This window comes from Tamandua tetradactyla, chromosome 8 (genome assembly GCF_023851605.1).
Source record: "Tamandua tetradactyla isolate mTamTet1 chromosome 8, mTamTet1.pri, whole genome shotgun sequence".
NCBI classification, from domain to species: domain Eukaryota; kingdom Metazoa; phylum Chordata; class Mammalia; order Pilosa; family Myrmecophagidae; genus Tamandua; species Tamandua tetradactyla.
In genome coordinates, this window is record NC_135334.1 from 28,275,734 (window position 1) to 28,284,117 (window position 8,384).

At 42.2% G+C, this 8,384-nt stretch overlaps 1 long non-coding RNA gene and 1 other non-coding gene across 2 annotated transcripts in view; both read left to right on the plus strand.

Annotated features, from left to right (window-relative positions):
• The window catches only part of LOC143643313 (uncharacterized), a 49,481-nt gene extending 41,323 nt beyond the window's left edge, over positions 1–8,158 (plus strand). Inside the window, exons 5-6 of the long non-coding RNA XR_013156204.1 lie at positions 4,338–4,540; positions 8,048–8,158. This is a non-coding gene — a long non-coding RNA (uncharacterized LOC143643313). The remainder of the gene's footprint in view (positions 1–4,337; positions 4,541–8,047) is intronic.
• Positions 343–449, plus strand: LOC143645340 (U6 spliceosomal RNA). The gene has a single exon (XR_013157063.1). It is a non-coding gene; the product is annotated as a U6 spliceosomal RNA (small nuclear RNA).
• Positions 8,159–8,384: the final 226 nt, after the last annotated feature.

The following is an 8,384-nucleotide window of genomic DNA, read 5'->3' on the forward strand; positions in this document are numbered from 1 at the left end:
GACCTGGGTTTGATTCTCGTGCCTGCCCAAGCCAAAAAAACACTATGACTGAGGTGATAAAATCTAACTAAAATGCTGTTTTGCAGAGTAGCCTTTCCCAATCCTCTAAACTTAAGTCACTATCTATCATATATACCTATTTTACCCCTTCTCAGCAATACCTAATATTACCTAAGGGATCTATTTGTTTTCATGCTTATTATATGTTGCTTGATGGACACAGTCTGCCTGAAACACAGCCTGCAACATAGTGGGCACTGGATAAATATTTGTTGACTGACAAAAACAAGCAAGGTAAGATGTTAATCTTTACATAGATTACTTTATTAAATCCTCAGTACTGTGCTCGCTTCAGCAGCACGTATACTAAAATCGGAATGATACAGAGAAGACTAGCATACGCCCTGCGCAAGGATGACATGCAAATTCGTGAAGCGTTCCATACTTTTCAAATACAAAGAAAAAAAATCCTCACTATTAACCTATGAGGTGAAAATTTTTATTCATTCCATTTAACAGAAGAGGAAACATTGAGTCATAAGGGGTCAGTTCCCTGCCCAAAGTCACAGAGCAAACGTGTGGGTGAGCTGGGTCTAACTCCAAGTTGGGTTCCCAACCGCCACACCATACATTTGGAAGTGAACCTAGGGAGACACCAGTTCCACTCCCAGAGAACTCCTCAATGCAGAGGACCTAGCTCTGTGGCTATTTTTTTTTTTATAACTTTTGAATCGTATAATATAACATGTATAAAGTAAAGAAAGGAAAAAGTAATAGTTTTCAAATCACTCTTCAACAAGTAGTTACAGGACAGATCCCAGAGTTTGTCATGGGCGACCATATATCTCAGATTTCTCCTTCTAAATGCTCCAGAACATTGGAGGCTAGAAGGAACAAATAATTTTTTATCATCACAATAGATTTTTTTTTTCTTTTTATGGCTAGATCTTAAGTAATGAGTACGGCTTTTGCAGGGGCTATGGCAGGCAACTGGGGATGAATTGGGGAGTAGGGATCGGAAAGGGAACTCCATTCTAATTCGAGGAGATAGTTTGAACCACAGCTAGAGGCAGGACGGCAGAGAACCTACTCAAGGTGTTAGGACGGAGAGCAGTCAGACGTGCCCAGCAAATGCACATGGGGATGAAAGCTGGTAGACAAACGTAGCAATGAGAGGTGGGGTCAGGTTTGAAAACCAAATCAAAGAATTTTTATTCTGCCCCTTAACATAGATCCTCAAAGGTGTTTTAGGCCAGTGGGTAACATGATTAGATCTGTTTTTAAGGGAGATCTCTCTGTTAGCAATAAGGAGCACAGATGCAAAAGGCTTAAGACTGGAGGCAAGGAAAAAAATTTGAGTATCAGTTAGAGCCTGTACCTGGGTAGTTACAATTGGAATGGAAGAAGACATTGGGTACCAAAGATATCGTGGATGTGGAATCGAGAACAGTTGGTACCTGCCTTCTCATGTGACAGACGTTGGCCGTACCTGGGTAGTTACAATTGGAATGGAAGAAGAGGTTGGGTACCAAAGATATCGTGGATGTGGAATCGAGAACAGTTGGTACCTGCCTTCTCATGTGACAGACATTGGCCTTTCTTGGGTGAAGGTATCTTTCTCTGGATGCCTTAGTTTGGCCAGCAAAAGAAAGAGGGAAAAGCAGGCAGGGTATGGCCGAAGCTAAAGAGGTAGGACAGGACCCCATGATTTTCTCAGTCAGAACAGAGTGATCCTATAATGAACTGGTTGCAGAGATGGAAGTTCCTTTCTTTCATACTGAAGGCCAGTGGTGGCAGATTTTGCTATCTCTCTCTTTCAGGATTTTAGACTTACTCTGATGATACTTTTAGGCTGCATGAAAAGATACTGGGTAGAAGATATGCTGGTTCTGAAGGCAGGAAAGTATGGGCTTTAACCATAGTAGGATGTAGTAGATTAGATTTTGAAGAATGTCTTATGAGGATGTTCTAAATCCTATGAAGATTTAGAATGCATATGCTCAGACATGCTGTAAAATCTCCATCCTTTCATGTAGAAAAGTTGAGGAATAAAACAACTCCTTACCATGGCCTAGGAAACCCTACCTATTCTTATCTTACAATTCTTTGACACCATCATCCCCTTTCCTCCTTGCTCACTGTACATAGACACAAATAGCCTCCTTTCTGTTCTCAACCACAAAAGGCATCTTCCCTCCCAAGAGCTTACTCTAGGTATTCTCTGCCTGGAATTCTCTTCCTTCAAACCTTCCTTCTTGTCCCACAGATCTTGGCTCTAATATCATCCTTCAGAGAGGCCTTCTCTGAACACCCAAACTAATGTTTCTCTGTATGCCCTCCCACCCAAGTCATTCTGAATATAATTCCCTAGTTCATTTAATCTGACATTGAATTGTCTATTTCATCCAGCAGAATAAGCTCTAAGAGAGCAGGGCATTGCTGTCTTGTTTGCAGCCTTGTGCAGCGCCTAGAATACTTCCTGGCCCATTGTAGTTGCCCCACAAATACTTATTGAATGAAGGAGATGCTTCTATGGAAGGGATTTTCAAATCTTTCTCCTTCCCTTTCTTGCCCTACCTTGCACCTGTCTTCATGCCTTCTTTCCAAATAGGGCTGTAATTAAACTTTACACTCCTCTGAAGATGAAGAAGTATGAATTACCATCCCCTCCCAATACCTCCACATCCACGCTCCTCCCTCTGCCCTGTGATCAGACAGAAAATGCAGGAAGCCTCTGGGCATCCATGTATCCCTTTAGAAGCAAGGTGTTCGCAGGTGATTCCTAAGCAGACAACATGGCTTTGCAGGAACTGGGTCCATTAAGGAATGAGGGCGTAGGAAGTCTGTCTGTGCATTCCAGTGCGAACCAGATGGCATATAAATGTATGCAAATCAAGCGCCGATTCATGTTGAGTCCATGATCAGGTTCTCTGCATAACCGCAGAGGCCCCAGAGCCTCTGTCTCCAGCTGGCAAGGGCCTTTCCTCCCTCTCGGGGATAGCAGCCTAAGAGCTGGTGTGGACGGTGCATGCTGGGAAACTGATCAGCATTCGGCTTAGGCAGCAGAGGGGACTCATTAGTTTTAATGAATTAGCACTTTGGAAAAGGAAGGGAGGATGCTATAGCTAGTGAGTTGGGATCAGCTGCCTTTATGCCCGAGTGAAAAAGGATCTCTTCCTTCATTTTTCTGCTTCCTCAAGATATAGGAGCCTAAAACTTCTCTAAATACTGGAATCAAAAGCCTCTGGTTTTTCTTCCCTAACCCGTTCTCCAAGGTATTTGTCGGCCAAAATCACAGCAATTTTGAGTCAGTACAAGATGGAATCATCTCAGTTGGACTCTAATGTCTGGTGTGGGACCCAGAGAGCTAGTGACCCCCACATCCTGTGCAGCTCTGTCTGTTCTCCTGTCACCCCAAATCCTGACCCTACAAGCCAGGCCACTGCCCATTGGGTGGGAGCAGCTCGACCACCCTTGTCAGCAATGTGGGAAGAAAAATTCCTCTGCAGCAAAAGTGCCGCGGGGTGGTGGTGAGAGGGGGGCGGGGGTGGGGGTGGGGAAGAAGTCAATAATTAGCAAAAGTCCTTTATCTGTAAACTCACATGCCTTTCAAAATAGGTGGTTCCACTGTAGGCAAGAAGTTGTCACTGCATTGTAAAAGCAATTCTACTAAAGAAAATTAAGAGAGTTACAGAAGCAGAGTTGGTCAAAGAGAAGGCTGGGCAGAAACAACAGGGATGGAACAATGAGCCCTGAGATACTGGCGGGCGGGCAGCAGCGACTGGGAGAGAATTCCTCAAGACAGAGGCACATTTCCACCAGGGAAACATCCTGAGGTCCATGATTTTGCCTGAGGGGACTGTTCTTCCCTGTTTCCTAGAGAACTGCTGCAATTGTTTGATGGGAACGGGGCCTAGGTAGAATCCAATTGCTGAAGCTGAATGAGAATGTGATCTGAGGGCTGTGCATAATCAGAGCTGCCCAGCGGAGATGGTTAGGCCCGGAACACTGACTGAGAAAGACATTCTTTGGGTTCCCTGCATGCTGACTGCCTGAGCAGACTGTGTGGTGCAAATTTTGGCTCTGCAACTTATTAGCTGATGACCTTGGGCAGGTTACTTAACCTCTTCGTACCTAATCTCCACATCTGTGCAAAAGGGATAATAGTAGTACCTACCTCATGGGTAGTTATGAAGATTAAATGAGATAACATGCAAAGTGCTTAGAGCAATGCCTGGTACACATTAGCTGTATTATTATTATCATTATCATTATCACCATCATCATCATCCATAATGCCATATTGTTATAGCTATCCATTTTTTCTCTTGTCCCAGGGTTTCATGCGGGCCCAGAGCAGCAGAGTCATGGAAGAGCTTCAAGTCCTGGGCCCCCACTGTGAACACTCATTAATTCTGAGGTGGTGTGTTCTGCTGTTGCCAAAGACTTCATTCTTCCCACCGCTGGAATTCTCTTTGAGAATATTATCATGTCCTGATGCATTGGTATCTAGCAAAAAGTCTGAAGAAGCAGCAGTTTTGTAAGTGAGCTGGAAACCAGGTGGTCTGTATCTTAGTAGTGATGAAATTCAACTTAACACAAGCTCTAGATTCAAAAGAGAAGGAGACTAACAACTGCTAGAAACCACTTATGAGTCAGGCACTGTGCTAAGTTATTTCACATATATTATCAGACAAATGCCCACATTAAAACCTTGAGGCAGTTGTCACTAGTCTCCTTTAAATTAACTGAGGTTTGGACGGGTGAAGCAGCTTGCCCAATATCACAAGGAATGGTGAAACGTACATGGTATGTGAACGTGGCTGGCATGTTAGTTATCTAAACACATAGTGTATAGATACAACAGGGTAACATTGTGGTGATAGGACCTGAGAGTTGAGTGCCGACCACTAACAGCTGTTGGGCTTCTGTAAGGATAGCTCTGTAAATTCAAGTTTCGGCACATTCCCTCTGCCCTAAACACAGAAACCACAGATAAAATATGAAAGGAAGAAGCCAACATGAAATAGGTTGGCTCAAAAACAAGATACACATTTCTAGAACCAGAAACAGAAGAAAACATAGCAGGGTTTGCTGATTCCAGGACTGGAAATAGGCAGGATGAAATGGGGAAAGAGTAGCAGGACCACTCTTTGAACTATGTTGCTGGCTCTAGTGAGTGTTCTCTCTCCACGCAAGGAGACTGAGTGAACAATCATTGGCCAGCTGATTGGAGTGGTTCTCAACTTGAGAGTGCATCAGAATCACCAGGAGGACTCCTTAACACACAGTTTGTTGGGCCCCCTCCCCCAAAGTATCCGATTCAGTGAGTCTGGGGTCAGGGCAAAGAATTTACATTTGTAACTAGTGACCAGGGATGCTGATGCTTATGCTGATACCCTAGGGAACACACTTTGAGAAATCACTGTTTAGTAGGAAGCTGTAGGCTTGGAAGAAAAAGGACATAACCTCATGAGTACTGAGTCAGCCACCCGCTGATTCTGTGCCTGGATCTGTAATAACCTCAGTATTACTGTAGACCCAGAAACACTATTATACAACACTGGTTCTATACTTGTGTCCCAGGGGATCATGTAGAGGCAACCACTAAATTATTAAAGAGGGAAAGAGAGAAGAAACAATACAAAACAAAATAAAAAGCCTCCAACTCAAAATTAGCCTTGCAAACCCAAATCCCAAAATATTTGAAAAGATCCATGGAAAAATTGCAAACAAAATAAGCAATCAGAGCATGAATTAACTTCAGATGAAATTAATTGTATGAATTCATCTAACAAAATTTTTAAAATAAGTATGTCTAGAATCCCCAAAGAGATTAAAAAAAAAAGTAACATCCATTAAAATGAAAAAATCATGATATAAAAATAGGCAGAAATGAAACAAGAATAGAAGGCTATGAAAAAATAACTAATTAGACATCTTGTAAATGAGGAATAGAGAAAATGGTAGAGATGCAATAGTGAAGGAAAAAAGTCACTGAGAATGATTCAGGATGGAAGAAAGTTATGAATCCTTCAGTTGAAAATGCATCTTGAGTACCAAGCAGTATAAAGATACATACTTAAATTTCTAGTGAAACTACAGAACATTAAAGATAAAGAAAAATATTAAAATTCTTAGAAAGAAAAGAAACATGGACTGCAAAGAACAACAATGAGGCTGATCACAGACTTCCTATTGCAGGAAAGCAATAAGTGCTAAGGAAAAATAGCTCTTGACTTAAAATTTTATAGCCAACAAAACTATCAACTGAGAGTGTAAGCAAAAGCTAAGAGAATGTGTCACCCATATACAGAAATTATGAAATGAAATACTTCAGAAAGAAGAAGAATCTATAGAAAAGATCTTGAATACTAAATATGATGGTGACCACAGGAATGAGTAAAATATCAGTAAATTAATGATCAAGTGACTGCTGTTGTTTTTTTTTAAAATCTTGCCTTGTTTTGTATTGAAAAGGGGGGGGAAATTACAACTCTTCACTATAGGCCAAAATTTTTTTTCTGAGAATGGCTACATAGTAAATAAGTTAGGCTGTGTAGTGCATATAATCTCAGTGACAACTACTCAATTCAGCCATTGTCATGTGAAAGGAGATATGGACAATATAGTAATGAATGGACTTGGCTGTGTTCTAATAAAACTTTATTTAAAATAACAGGGTTTCAGACAGGTTTGGCCTAAGGACCATACTTGACCCACCCGATGCAGGGAAAACTTCTGCTCCTTGGGAAGTTAGATGTTTTAATGTCCTTGACATGTTTAGGAACAGATTAGAAATACTAAATAACTTAGGTATGTTTAAAGATATATATCTAAGCATACCTGTTAAAAAATTTAGGGGTGACCACTAAAATATAAAAGTGTATAGCTCCCAAGCTAGAAGAGTGGAAAAGGGGAATATGAATAAAGCAGACTCCAGGTGAAGATAAAAAACATGGTTACCATCTGTGCCCTGCCTAACTTAGGCAATCTAAGTGGGTAAAGTGTGTTAGCAAGTTTAACCGTTTGACACCCATCTGTGACTTAAGAAGAGACCTGGTTAGCCTGTAAAAAGCAAGCATTATTTGGTGGACCCATATCCTGGAGTTCTCGCACGTGAGAGATGTCCTAGCTAGTATGCGGTGAGTTCCTCTTGTAGGAACCAGAGCTCAGAGAGTCAGTCAGTTGTTTAACGCATTTTAGGTGACTATTAAGTGCTAGGTACTATATTAAGCCTGGTTCTCCCTTAAAAGCTCACAGTGTAGAGCTCAGGGTTTAAGGGGAAGTTGCTGCTAATAACTAGGATATGATTTACCAAGCGCATCCCCTCGCTCTGAGGCGTTGTACCTGCTGGTCACCCTACCCTTGTTAAAATTTATCCTCCTCCCCAGAGTTCAACACTCCTTCCATGGAGAATCTGTTCTTACTCTTCTTTTTTGTTGTCTTTTCTTCCTCTGTTCAATGGGAAGATACTGACCATGGCTTGGCCTTGAAACTGAAGTAAGTAGAGTTAGAGAAAGGCAAAGGGTTTGACTGTATCAAGAGGGGCCAGAAGAAAAAAGAAATACTTATAATGCTCCATCCCCTGAAGTTCACACAGTCATTGTCTCCAAGACCTTGAATAGGCAGTTCCATCTTCCTGAAGGCCCTTCCTTGTCTTCTTTCTTGGTTAAACTCTACTCATCCTTGAAGTTTCAGCTGAGATGCTATCCCCTGGAAAAACCTTCCCTAAACCCCACTCCCCAAGGTAGGTTAGGATCCGCTACCCACCCTCACCCCCCAAACTAGGCTAGGTGCCTGCCCAGCCTACCCACATCATATTGCCTGAGTTTTTGTCTGCCTCATCACCTGAAACAGCTGTGAGCTCCTCAGTGTCTTTTCTACTCACTCTGCTCCCCACTTTTCACCTATCCAGAATTCCATGTGGTTCCAGAAAGCACTGACTTAAGGATTTTTGAACACTAAAAATTCTCCTTCCCATAGGACTCCTTTCCCCTCCTGCCACCACAGATATTGACTTACATAACTCATATTCCACTTCTAGGACTCAACCTGGGTACCACTTCCTACAAGACGTCCTCCATCACCACCAACTGCTGATTACACGGGTCAAGATGCCATTCCTCGTACCAGAGAACTTGGCGCTTTCCTGTCTTGGTACCTAATTTGTCTTATTAAAATGGTCTGTTTCCTTGACTTTCCCTCATGGTAAACTCCCTGAGGACAGGACCTTCTGGCTCACTGTTGCCTCCTAGTTCCCAGCATACTTGTTGCTCAAATATCATTGAATGTGTGAGTGACACTAAAGAAGCATCAAGTCGTAATGCTTGCTAGCAGGCTAGGGTGTGGGAGAAATAATTTTTGTTTTGGGGGAATTTAAG